Source organism: Peromyscus maniculatus, chromosome 19 (genome assembly GCF_049852395.1).
Source record: "Peromyscus maniculatus bairdii isolate BWxNUB_F1_BW_parent chromosome 19, HU_Pman_BW_mat_3.1, whole genome shotgun sequence".
NCBI classification, from domain to species: Eukaryota; Metazoa; Chordata; class Mammalia; order Rodentia; family Cricetidae; genus Peromyscus; species Peromyscus maniculatus.
Genome location: NC_134870.1, coordinates 16,537,040 through 16,549,556, shown reverse-complemented (window position 1 = coordinate 16,549,556; position 12,517 = coordinate 16,537,040). Strand labels below are relative to the sequence as shown.

The 12,517-nt window shown below is 39.6% G+C and overlaps 1 protein-coding gene across 3 annotated transcripts in view; it reads right to left on the bottom strand.

Annotated features, from left to right (window-relative positions):
- Window positions 1-6,139, bottom strand: part of LOC143269476 (uncharacterized) — a 75,692-nt gene extending 69,553 nt beyond the window's left edge. For 2 of the 3 annotated variants that reach the window (XM_076554695.1, XM_076554696.1), the window contains exon 1: window positions 5,802-6,139. The gene's annotated coding sequence lies outside the window, so the exon portion shown is untranslated. The remainder of the gene's footprint in view (window positions 1-5,801) is intronic. The other variant, XR_013045897.1, reaches the window with a different exon arrangement.
- Between the last annotated feature and the right edge of the window lie 6,378 nt (window positions 6,140-12,517).

Here is a 12,517-nt window from a genome sequence, read left to right as displayed (position 1 = left end):
CCAATAAAACAGGAACAAGAAGTCGTGACAGATATCACATGGCCCACAGTCACAAAAATGTTTTCTATTGTCCCATACTGCAGAACATTTGCTAATTCATGCTCTTAACCAGCACATCAGGATTTGGACATAGGCACTTATGTTTCTGAAAAGGCTTCTCAAAAGTTTCTACTAGAATTTGAGAAATTTCACATTGAACTTTCCTTGTGCCAGGTTTCAGGCATGCACTGTGACTGAGTGGAGATGGGGCACATTTGCACACTGTTGCCCAGTGGTTGGGCTCTAATGGAATTCTGAGACAGATAGCTTCCTTTTTACTTTTTGAATCTTATACTTCCACTTCCTGATTTAGTATCACATTTGCTGATGCAGAGTACTGGTACTTTTCCAGTTGGCTTTTGGAACCCTCCTTTTCAGCAGCTAGTATTTACTCTTGGCATGGCTCTTACTAGTCACGTTTTCTCTCTGTGTGTCTCTCTGTCTTTGTCTCTGTCTCTGTCTCTGTCTCTCTCTCTCTCTGTGTGTGTGTGTGTGTGTGTGTGTGTGTGTGTGTGTGTGTGTGTGTTCATGTGTTCCTATGTTCCTGTGTTCTTGCTCTACTGTGGACTCCAGGTATCCAATTCCCATCTCAGTGTGAGTACAGGCAAAACAACAACCAATGTTCTCAGTGATTTATGTCTCTGGAGGTTTCTAGTTCTTGATGCCCGATGCCAAGGCAGTTGGAAACTTGAGATACTCAAACAATCCTTCATCCATATCTCAAGGTCAGTCCATGCTCAAGAGATTGTTTTGTGGGGTAGTCCAGCACACATTAATTCCAGGGCCCCAGAAATGCTCTGCCACAGCTAAATGTCATGAGATTGCTTGGTGTGCTGATTAAATTTGTCATCAACATCATTTTCATATTGGAGAAGGCTGTGCTTCTCTCTAACTTCAACTTCCCAAAGGCTGAGAAGAAAATATGCACTCGGGTTTGCCTGTTGGCAGGAAAACATGGAGGTAGCAGCTTCTCCATGGTTTCCCCTTCTATATGATGAGATTGGGTACTCTTCTCCTTCCATAGCCGGTTGAGTTGGTAATAAATTTAATTGGATAGGAAAGCATGTTACTAAAAATTATAACATTGAAGCATGGATGATGGAAAATTACTTGGTATTGAGTAGATATCTATTTTTATAAACTGAGATAGATAGTAAAATGCATGCATACTCATATGTACACATAAAACATATATATGTATATAGTAATGTATATATTATATTGTTAATTACACACAACCCCAAAAAACCAGAAAACTGCTATCAAAAGCCCCATGTCACTATATTGTGCAATTATTTATGACACAAATAGCCAAGAGTACTTGAAAATTTCCCAATAATATCAACAGAACAAAATTTAAATGATATGTATGTTAGAATATAAAATTGAATTAAATTTAAATTAGACTCAGAATCTTCTCTTAGAAAGCCAAAGCATTCATAACCATCTTTCAAGTTATCTGATTAATTAAGATGTGAGCTTCCCCTGCAGTAGAACATTGATCTGCTTACAGGGACTCATACCCCAAAGTCTCTCAAGGTCAAGAGTCTCAGTAGCTATTTAGTTGCAGACTTCTTGTGACCTTCTGTGATAGTTTGAATGTAACTGGCTTCCACAGGCTCAAACTATTAGGAGGGGTGGCCTTGTTAGAGTAGGTGTGACATTGTTGGAGGTAGTGTCTCAGTTCACTTCCTGCTGCCTGAGGATCAAGATGTAGAACTCTCAGTTCTTTCTCCAGGACCATGACTGCCTGCATGCAACCTACCATGACGTAAGCCAGCCCAGTTAAATGTTTTCCTTAGTGAGAACTGCCATGATGGTCATGCTGTCTCTTCTCAGCAATAGAAACCCTAACTAAGACACCTTCTGAGATCTCCACGAGAGCTTCCCTGTGCCACATTCAACATTGTACTGCCCTTGTGTGGCATATTCTAAAATTCAGGTTTTTCTAGATAAGTCCTATGGCTTTGCTATTGGAATGGGTCTCCTTAGATTTAAACTCTAATTTGCATAGAATAAAAATATTTCCCACTCTTAATCTCTGGGTTTTGGGAATCAAGAATGTCCCCTATCCAATGACAGAGAATCAACTAACTGGACTGCTTTCAGGCCTGTTGCAATACTGCTTTCCTTCTGGTCAGTAAGTGTAAACAATCCTCATAGCTGCTGTGCTCATTCAAGATATAACAACTACCCCTTCTATGAAATTTACATCACAATTGTTACTGCTCCTGAGAAACTATGAGCTACTTCCACAGTCTTTTCCAGTTCCCAGGAGCTCCTCTCAAGGAGATAATGAAGACATGTGTCAAAGTTAAGTGAGATTCAACCCCAGGGGGTAAGAGCAGATATAGCCATTGAGAGTGATAGAAATGACAAAGGCTGAAATACAAGGACAAGCTATTGAGGGCAAAAGATGAGGAGGATGCTTATAGCATCCTAGAGGAGGAAAGCATGGACAGAACATTACGTTAGTCAAAAGAAGAAATAATACAGTAAAAGGTGCTTACTACCAAGAGAAATTGCTGAAGACACTCACAGATCAGGGGCGTGAGGGTGGCCCTCTGAAGGAATGTTGAGTGTAAGCATTTAGTGTAAGAATGATTAGACTTCCCACAAGACAGGCAGGAAGGGTCAAGCAGCAGTAGAACAATAGACCAAAGTAAAGATAAAAAGATAGAGACATGAATGCTAGAAAACAGAGGTAACTATGTTTCCAAGGATATATTTCAATTATTTCTAGTGGGTCTTATTTGCCTAGACTGCTAGTTCCTACTGAGCAAAGACAATCTTGTGTGTATTTGGAAATAAAACATACACAAAATCTTAATCCAAATTCACTAGCTAACTAGTACAAATACCAGGGGTCTTTGGCCTGAGAGGTTTTTAACCTACACTAATAAATATTTTAATAGATACATATTTAGAAATGCTTGATTCTTTGATACATTAAAAACATATTTTGTTATTTAGTCTTCCTTCATTCCTACTATACTATTAAAGTTTGTGATTCTCTGGCAGCCATTTTGTGTCCTTGCAAGAACAAAGCAATTAACTGAACCTAAAAGAAAATTAGTTATGTCATGAATACATCTTATCATTACTATTGTTTATGTGTAAGAGTGACATTGTGTACATATGTATTTCCTATACAGCATTTACACTGTGTGATCCTAATTTGAATAGCCTGTCGTTAAATCTCTGGGGCTCCAGGAAGAAAATTTTAATCTTTACATGTTACTGAATACCTTCCTGTGGAACTAAAACACACACACACACACACACCACTGCTCAAGTTCCCTTTTTGCATCTTCCTCTTTCAAATCAACTCTGAGAGAGATGTGTGCTCATTTGTTTAGTTCCGGAGGAGTTTTCCTTTCTTACTGTCACCATTCATCTACAAGGTCAAGGACCCAAGGGTTTCAAATGTGCTATTTCTGTTCCTTACTGTGGACTCATTCATTCTTATCATTGGGGGGCATTTTAGTACAAGGACCTGGAAATCCATGATTCTTCTTTTTTTCAATTTTAGACAGTATCTTCTTATGCTGGGCTTGAAGCATGTCCAAAATGACTTTCAACTCCATATTCTCCTGCCTTTCCCTCCCAAGTCCTAGGACTGCCACTGATACAGCTTGGAGTTGAATATTTAGAGTAAGTAAATTTCAACTGCAGATGAATTTGAAACAGAATCCCATTCCATACCATCCAAGTTGCTTGTAGCATATGAGTTTCATGGTGTTAGTTCAAGATATCACCTTAATTTAAAAGAACAGAAAATGACAAAACTCTCATACTAAAGAATGTAAAATAAAAAACGCCTGATAAATAATTTCAAAAATAATAAATTATTAATTTTTTAATGAGGACAATATTGTCTTATGTATATCCTAGGCACAGCAGTGAATGAAAGGATGGAGGGATTTTAAGGCATAATTGTCAAAACACAAAAGACATGAAGTGCCAAAAACAAAAAGTGTTGAAGCTGAGAGGAGTATAATATCATTAATACATTCATTACAATGTGTGTGTGTGTGTGTGTGTGTGTGTGTGTGTGTGTGTGTGTGTGTGCGCGTGCGCGCGTGTAAGCAGAGAGAGACATGTTAACTGGAAAAGTTAATATCTATGTATAGGTTTTTACCTGCCTAAAGAGAAGGATTATGTTTTTCCCTAAATGGAAAAAATGCATTCTGAATACTTAATATGCTTCTGGATATTGTGCTGACTTATTTATCAAAGTAAATTAGACACATTTGGAAATTGTTCCCAAATTAAGTTGACTTAGCAGAGGCAAATTTGTTCTCCCATGAGTATTCTTTGAAAACCCAAGGTAACCTAAGGAAAGGGGTTATGAAGCTCTGCTCAGGCAGGCTATCAGTGTTTGTATTCTGAAAGAGTGAACAATAATATTGAGGTAGGTGTTTAGAGTTGGCTTTGCTGAAACTACTGATTTCTCACTTGGGTCCAAAAGGTAATGGAAAGCAGAGTCAAAGTATTTTATCTCTGTCTTCTCCCCTTGTCTGCCTCTTATGCTCTTGCTGAAGGCACAGAGATGACTTGTCTTTAATCTTTCCTCTTGAGTCAACTTGGATTGCAAACATAGCAGAATCTCAGAGTACAAGTGCCATATGCCAAATAAGGGCAATCATCCACGATGCCAGGACCAAGAGAAGAAGAGATGTCAGTATAGTAACCAGATCGATGCCTTCAAGTGATGGCACTAACAGAACTTCCTCAGATCATCTTGTGAAAGCAACTGAGAAAGAAATCAAGCAGACCACATTTGACCAGGACAGCTTGATCACATTTCCCTCACCCCTGCACCCATTCATCCCTAGTCACCCTAGAACTCATGACAGTGCTCCAAAGATATATTTAGATCCTTCTATTTATATTTCTTTTTGATGCAGCCACATCTAATAAACTTCTTTTAGCATTTTTTAAAAATCATTAGTTGTTTTTGTTTGTTTGTTTTTTTAAAGTTTCCTGCTGAGAAGAATGACCAAGACTAGTCTGTTTGGACTTCTGGAATACAAGTTTCATGTTAAAAACTCCAGTAACAGAATCCCAAATCTAAACTGTTGCATCTGGTTTTATAACACATCTCTGCGTGTCTTTTGCAGGGACATACACTATGCGGTGACCAGTGTTCCAGGATTTAAATGTAAGTAATGACCCAGTGATCCATATTTTAGATTAACATTTCCTTTTGGACATGTTAAAATCTGCAGAAATCAATGATTTGAACAAACCAGCAATTAAAACATTATCCCAAATAAGTCTTCTGATGGATCAGGTAAAATTAGCATTTAATACAATCCAAATACTCTGATATTTATACAAATAAACATAATAATTTATTGTAATGTTGAAAGAGGTATACTTAAGAAGCCTCAGTTATTATAACTATTTTTAAAGTGCTAGCATAAACTAGTGAGGTGATGCAGAACAGCAAACTCTAGCAATCTGGTGGCTGAGACAGGAGGATGGAGAGTTCAGAACTTCCTGAGCTATATAGCAATCTACCTATCAATCAATAAAGCAGGAAAATAAACATAGCAACTAATCACCAATAAAGAAGAGCCTAATTTTTCTCTTCTTATAAATATTTTGTATATTTGTAAGTCTATGATGTCTATGCATGTGCATTTATGCATGTGTTTGTATCTCAGTGCATTCATGCTTAGGATAGTGAGCACAGCATACACATGCCAGGTCATGCATGTGGAGGTTAGAGCACAAACCTAGGTGTCAATACTCACCTTCCAACTTGATTGAGAGGGTCTCTCATTCCCTGCTGTATGCACCTGGCTAGCTGTCCCACAATTCCTGTCTTCACCTCTCATCTTACTGTAGAGGAACTGGGATTACAGACATTTACAACTGCCTCTGGTTTCTACTTACAACCTCTGGATCTGAACTTAGGTCTTTACACTTGCATAGTAAGGATGAGCCATCTCCCCAGACCCTGTGTTATTCCTAACGTTATTCAATATTTGATCATAGCAGATGATTATGAGGTTAGTCTTCACTTTCACTTAAACAGTCCTTTGGAAGGAGACTTCTTTGTGATGGATCCTTTGCACACCCTGTGGAATGTGGAATGTGGAATGTGGAATGTGGAATGTGGAATGTCTCTCTGTCCTGCTAAGGTATTGCAGGTAATGGTGCTTTCTTCATCTGAGAGAATCCAAGAATCTCAGTCTTTCTCTCTCTCTCTCTCTCTCTCTCTCTCTCTCTCTCTCTCTCTCTCTCTCTCTCTCTCTCTCTCTCTCTCTCTCTCTCTCTCTCTCTCTTCTCTCTCTCTCTCTCTTCTCTCTCTCTCTCTCTCTCTCTCTCTCTCTCTCTCTTCTCTCTCTCTCTCTCTCTCTCTCTCTCTCTCTCTCTCTCTCTCTCTCTCTCTCTCTCTCTCTCTCTCTCTCTCTCCAAACTCTTTGAAGGCATTGGGCTGACAGTTCTGGGTCGGACTGAGTTTAATCTTTTCCTTTCAAATCAAATTATGGGGAAAATGCCAGGGAAATGGCTCCCTAACAGCTGGCATTGTTCAGAAATCACCAAGCTTGGTGAATTTGTAAGATAAGTGTCTAAATTGTGGAAAAAGGCAGACAGCTTCCCCACTTGGGCTGATAGACGAAGAACTAATGACTAAATGGCTCCATTTCCCTCTCCACACAATGGTCTGTCTGCAAGACTGGAGATGCTCTTGGAGTTCAGGGACCTCTTCAAAAACCAGCTTGTTGCAAAGTTGATTCAGGGTTTCCTCTATGCCTTCATTTCTTACTTAATAATAATGTAACTTTAAAGCTGATCAGGCTCTAAGAGGATAGATTCTTCCTTTAGGTAACCTGAGATCCACAGAAACTGTCCTATCAAGATACTTGGAGAAATGGCCAATAGGAAAAATAAAATGGAATAGAAGCATATACGCCAAAAAGGAAGAAACAACTTTTAAAAATATTATTGGAGAGGCACTCCATTCACATTAAGTACTGAAATATTAAAATTGATAGAAGTTGTGAATAAGTGAATTACTTAGTCTCCTATGCATTAAAATTAATTTTTCATCACCGTGTCTTCAAGCCACTTCCTACTGGCTTCCTTAAGCCTTCTTAATATTTTATTTGCTGAAGGTAACGAGTTTCCTTTCGACATACTGGGATTCCAGGAGTTGGCCAACTGTCTCCACAAACATCTCAGTCCAAGTAAAGACATTATACGGAATAGATTTGTCTCTCACACTGAGCTAGCCACAGTTCTTCTAACCAGTTCCACCCCCCTCCCCAATGCTCTTATCTACAGATCCACTCTCTGTTCTGTATGCTATACCACCTCCCCATTTTCCTCGGCCTGATTTAACCATTGGCCTCTTGAAAAATATATTTAAAAACCTGGAAGACAATGTAGGATCTTTACATTTGAGATGCTTCACCTAGGGCTTGGATTTCATGGTAGTAAGGCACAATACCCCCTAATTTCTGGAGATGTCAAGAGGGAATTTTAGGACAGTAGCAGATAGTAAGGTAGACAGTAAAACCAGGGTGGACAAACCATACTATGAATCTAGCAAGCAATTTACTAGTCTCCCAAAAACAACTTAGCAATAAAGCTCCCCCCGCCCATATCAGGCTTTTTATTTTGGGGCCATCAACCACCTCCCAAATCATGACAGGAAGACGTATTATTAGTTATGAATGTTCAGCATAGCTCAGTCTCATTTCTGGATAGCTCTTTTTAACTTAAATTAACCTGTTTCTTTTTATCTACCTTTTGCCTCAGGGCTTTTTACCTTTATTTCTGTATGTCCTACTCTGTATCTGCTGGCTGGGGGCTGCCTGGCATCTCCCTCTTTCTCTCCTCTCTCCTTCTTTCTTCTTCAGCCTAGATTCCTCCTCCTATTTATTTTTCTCTGCCTGCCAGCCCTGCCTATCCCTCTACTGCCTAGCTATTTTAGCCATTCAGCTTTTATTAGACTAAGCAGGTGCCTTAGGCAGGTAAGGTGAAGCAAATGCAACACATCTTTACATCATTTAACAAAGGCAGCAGAAACTAATGAATGCACCTTCACATAGTTATATTCTACAACACCCTCCTCCAGTTTTCTTCTGCCATTCTCTCATGCCAAATCTGAACTCTTTGTTGTAAAGAATGGAGTAGGAATTTAAACCATCATTATTCTTCCTTCACGTATCCCTTCTTTAATACAAGCATAGAATGATGCATGTGTGCAGAGAAAGGATTATCAGAACAAACTGCAGAATAATCTCACCCTAATCTAAAATCTGTCTTCCAAAGAGCATGAAGTAGCAGCAGACAGAAGGGGCAGGACTAGTCCCAGATGATACATACACATCTGAATCCACACCAGCACCTTGTTACCTGAGTTCTCATTTAAGGACCTTTGTACAAGTTCAAGGACAAAAGCTCTTATCCTGTCTTTCTGGAGTCTATGCAAGTCAACCAACCTGATGAAGAGAAAATTCATCTTTACTGAAAATATTTTACCTGCTTAGGGGCTTTACAGAAAAGAAACGAAAACTTGCAGAGTCAGTTAACCCCATGGGCTGATGAGTTGGTTGAAGGTGGATATATTGTGGATAAAGATTGTTTATCTCAGCTTGTTGTGAAGACTTGATTTATCCTCAGCAATGAGAATTGTGTTCCTATTGCTCACATGGGAGAAAGGCATCTTTGCAAAGGCAAACATATGTACTGCCTTTAGGCAGAAAGGGCCTAAGAACACTTCCTCTTATTTCTTCTTCTTCTCATTGGCATTAACTCAAAATAATCAATAGGCTAAAGTGGCAGATCAAGGGTAGTGTCTCCCAATCCCCTAAATAAACAGATACTTTGAGGACAGATTGTGACTAGACTGTGTTTTCATATTCTTTTAAACATGCTCTTCCATTATCACATCTGTTAAGATTAGAGGAAGTTGTAAAGACATTCTATTTCAGGTCACATGTGTCCAAAGTCAATGGTACAAAGAAATGATATGATGGCAGTGCTGTTACAGTCTTGACAGTATTCACACAAAAACATCAGTGTATAAACTAGTTCAACATATTCCTTTTGATGGCCTTAGGAGACAAGTCAGAAGCCATGAGCCCCATTCAACTCATGGGAAAATGCTAAGAAAACCCCATAATTCACTTGGGGTCATTTCATCAGTCAACCCTGAGGGATGGAGGTCAGCTGTCCAATTGCTAGATCTGAGCTCTGTCTACACAATATCCTCTAATGGGGAGAGAAGGCACACAGTGATTTTTACTTAGTGAGGACATCAAATAGATGGAAGGTTCTCAAAGCTTCCAAGGAAGGGAACATCAAACTATGCTATATTGATAGTATTCCAAGAGAGACTGGCGAGGAGGGTCAGTGTCTAAGAGAACTGAGTATTGCTTTAGAGAATTATGTTCAGTTCTGAGCATTTGTTTGGTGGCTCAAACAGTCTTTAACTCAAGTTCTAGGGATCTGGCATCCTCTTCTCACCTCTGCAAGAACTTTCATATGCATGGTGAATATACATATATGTATGCATTCATGTGTGTGTGCATGTGTGTATGCTCATGCATGGAGGGTATATACATGATACAGAACAGAATGTTTCAGAGTCTTTAATAACTTGGTGGATTTCAAAAATATTTAAAAGATATATATGCTAGATATATCTGCAAACAATTATGAGCCTGGCTGCCATCCACTGAAACGAATTTAAAAGTGGTCAAATGAAACACACCTGACATTTAAAGTGGTTACCTAAAGTACCTTAGGAAATACAAGTTAGTGTCTTAAAAACCCCACTATTCTCCATTAAATGTCCAACAAAGCCCAAGAGTTACTGTTCTCTAACTCCAGTTGCTTTGCCTTCTTGATTGAATAGCACCAGAGTTCTCAACGCCAGCAGTCAGTCCGTTAGGAGCTTGCTAAAATCGTAGTGTATACCTTCTCATCTCAGGTCAGACCAAGCACTCTAATGAACCCCTCTAACCTATCGCCACACAACAGCACTGCATGTTCTTCACCTTCATTGCAGTCATACTCTTTGCTCTTATCAGACTCACTCATTTTCTGCTCCCATAATAACCACAGCTCTTCTAAGATCTTGTCTTTGCTTATATTGTTCTTCTTATCTGTAATGAATTGTTTTATCCTTCCTCTCAGTCTAGCACAGTCCTCATCAAGATGTCCTTACATTCTATCTCCCCATTGTCACCTATTCAGAAGTGACTTCTTCTGCTGTAAATATTCACAGTATCATTCCCTCCCTTCGTGGTCTTGCTAGTTATATTTTACAGATTTGTGTTTCATCTGACACTTTGGTAACACAGTCTTTCACTCATCTTTGATTCTTTATCACCACAGAGGCTGATGTTTAGAATATAAAACATTTCAAAAAAGCAACTGGTTATTATTGGATTTCAGTGAAACAGAGGAGTAGAAGTCTTATCAACAGGTTGCAATCAGGTTACAGGGACCCTTGATAGCTGCAAATGTTTGGGATGGAAACCGATAGATAACTGAAGATGTTCTGAATCTGTGCTGAAACAGACATGGTTTGAATGTGAAATGTGCCCTATACTTGAGGACCAAGTTTGCACACTTGGTCCTCAGCTATGCTATTAGGGAAGGTGGTGGAATATTTAGAAGGGGAAGCTTCACTGGAGGAAGTAGGTCACCAGAGGTGGGACTTGAGGCTTTATTGTCTAGCCCCATTTCCTGTCCACTTGCTGTTCTATGTATGTAAATGCAATGTGACTAGCAAGCCGTGCCCCTTTCATGTCCCCATGCCTACCCTGCATTTTTCCATCATGATGGGATCTATCACTCAGGAATTATGAGCTGAATTAAATCTTTCTCCCTCAAGTTACTTTTCTCGGGGTACCTTAAAGCAACAGAGAAGTGATGAAAATGGAAAACAGGAGACAAAAAGGGCCACGCCTTGTTGAAAAACATGATGGCTTGATGGAAATAGGCAGGCGTTCCAAGTCACATTCCCTAAGGCTGATTCCCATCTATGCTCTCAATACCTCTATGGGCCTACGCAAGAGGGAAAATCCCTCTGGATCTCAATTTCTTCATTTTTAATGTTTTAGAAGCTTTGTTCCCATGATCATTGTGGGTCGTTATGTCCCTATGGATCATTATGACGGTTGGGTGATGGAATCCATATAAATCACTTAGAGCTCAGCCTGACAAGTAGTGAGCCCTCAAGAAACATTAGCTACCATTAAAATAGCTACATGAAAAGAGCATTGACATGAGTATCTGGTCTGTGTTGCAGTTTAGAGAAGGGGTACCAAGGAGGTCAAGTACCAGCAGTTGAGTATCCTGGATTGCACTCAAGAAATGAAGGCATAGGTTTGGTAGATGTGCAGATTTGTGCACCCCAGGCTCGCAGCACACCAAACTCATTCATCAGGCTCAGAGAAACAATCTATAAAACCCGGAATCCTGACTCATCAATGTGTAATGAGAAATAGAACTATTAAGCAGATGAAATGTCAGTGTTTATGGATAAGCATGTGTCCAAGTTGTGGACAAATATGTCAGGAAGCCAAATTATAATTCACAGATCAGTTGCAAGGAAAGTAAGTGGTCTCCAACATGTGGCCAAGCTCAAACCAGAACCATCCACTCTGCTGAAAGCGTATATCTGCTACTGCATGGAATACCACATCCTGCCAGTATCAGAGAACATGCTCCTTTTCTTCTGAGCTGTCTCTAAGATACTTTGCCTACCACTATTGGCTGCTTATAGAAAGATATGTTGGATGGATATCAAAACAGAGTTTTGCCTACATGTTACAGATTTTTGATATTCAATGATCTTTTTTGGAGTGTATAAATATAGTGTGTTGTGTGTATGCAGTGAACACATACTTGCTAGTGTGGATATATGCACACATGCATTTGGGTGTGATCCTGTAGATCAGAAGTCTATGCCAGGTATCATTATCATTCTCTACCATTATTTATGAGATAGAGTCTCACAGCAAGGCTGGATGTCTAAGGAGCTCCAGGGGCTCTGCCTGTGTCTGTCTACCAAATGCTGGGCAAATGTAAGTGCATGGTGCACCATGCCCTGTATTTTATGTGGTCTCTGGAGATCTTAACTTCTGTCTTCATGTACAGAAGGCACCTGACTAACTGAGACACCTACCCACCAACCGTGAGCACACCTACCCACCACCAGCACAATTTTAAGATAGCTCTTATAAATTCCTTTGTTGGGCCTCTTACTTGAAGAGACTCCGGAGAAGATATTTCACTGTCCCTTCAGCTATGATCTTTCCTGTACTTGTCTATAAGTTATGGGATCATTAACATGGGTTACATAATAAATGACCCCCAGAAATTATTACATTAAAAGTTTGTTTTAGGGCCCCGTGTTTGCTAACTGCAGTGTGTCTGCATTTCGGGCTAACTTCACCTGAGCTTCTCTCTCTCCTTGCCAATCTGCCAGCTGTCAAGATTTGAG